Genomic DNA, 1195 nt, shown 5'->3' with positions numbered 1-1195 from the left:
TTTATCTTATCTTTAATTTTCAAAAATACTAACCTCTTTTTCAAAATTATTTTCGAAATTCTCCCTCTCTTTTCTTATTCTATTTAATTATTTATTTACTAACATTTCTCTTCACCTCTCTTCATCTAAAAATCCGAACCCATTCTTCTTCACTCTCCCCCCCCTTTCTTCTTCTACTAACATAAAGGAATCTCTATACTGTGACATAGAGGATCCCTTTTCTTTTCTTGTTTTCTTCTCTTTCATATGAGCAGGAACAAGGAAAAAGTCACTCTTGTTGAAATTGATCCTGAACCTGAAAGGACTCTGAAGAGAAAACTAAGAGAAGCTAAATTACAACAATCTAAATGTAACCTTTCAGAAATATTAGAACAAGAGAAGGAGATGGCAGCCGAACCCAACAACAATAATGCAAGGAGAATGCTTGGTGACTTCACAAAACCAACGTCCAAATTTGATGGAAGAAGCATCTCCATTCCTGCCATTGGAGCCAATAATTTTGAGCTTAAGCCTCAACTAGTTGCTTTAATGTAACAGAACTGCAAGTCTTATGGACTTCCATCTGAAGATCCTTACCAGTTTTTAACTGAGTTCTTGCAGATTTGTGAGACTGTTAAGACGAATGGAGTTGATCCTGAAGTCTATAGACTCATGCTTTTCCCTTTTGCTGTAAGAGACAGAGCTAGAATATGGTTGGATTCACAACCTAAAGACAGCCTGGACTCCTGGGAGAAGCTGGTCACGACCTTCTTGGAAAAATTCTTTCCTCCTCAAAAGCTGAGCAAGCTTAGAGTGGATGTTCAGACCTTCAAACAAAAAGATGGTGAATCCCTCTATGAAGCTTGGGAAAGATACAAGCAGTTGACCAAAAGGTGTCCATCTGACATGTTTTCAGAATGGACCATATTAGATATATTCTATTATGGTCTATCTGAATTTTTGAAAATGTCACTGGACCATTCTGCAGGTGGATCCGTTCACCTAAAGAAAACACCTGCAGAAGCTCAAGAACTTATTGACATGGTTGCAAATAACCAGTTCATATACACTTCTGAGAGGAATTCTGTGAGTAATGGGACGCCTCAGAGGAAGGGAGTTCTTGAAATTGATGCTCTGAATGCCATATTGGCTCAGAACAAAGTGTTGACTCAGCAAGTTAACATGATTTCTCAAAGTCTGAATGGATGGAAAAATG

At 37.9% G+C, this 1195-nt stretch overlaps 1 non-coding gene across 1 annotated transcript; it reads right to left on the bottom strand.

Moving 5' to 3' along the window:
- Positions 1 to 783: 783 nt before the first annotated feature.
- On the bottom strand, positions 784 to 887 carry LOC127742978 (small nucleolar RNA R71). Its single transcript, XR_008004314.1, has one exon. It is a non-coding gene; the product is annotated as a small nucleolar RNA R71 (small nucleolar RNA).
- Between the last annotated feature and the right edge of the window lie 308 nt (positions 888 to 1195).

The sequence above is a fragment of the Arachis duranensis genome, chromosome 1 (assembly GCF_000817695.3).
Source record: "Arachis duranensis cultivar V14167 chromosome 1, aradu.V14167.gnm2.J7QH, whole genome shotgun sequence".
NCBI classification, from domain to species: domain Eukaryota; kingdom Viridiplantae; phylum Streptophyta; class Magnoliopsida; order Fabales; family Fabaceae; genus Arachis; species Arachis duranensis.
The sequence above is the reverse complement of the archived record's forward strand: the minus strand, read 5'-3'. Positions and strand labels throughout refer to the sequence as shown.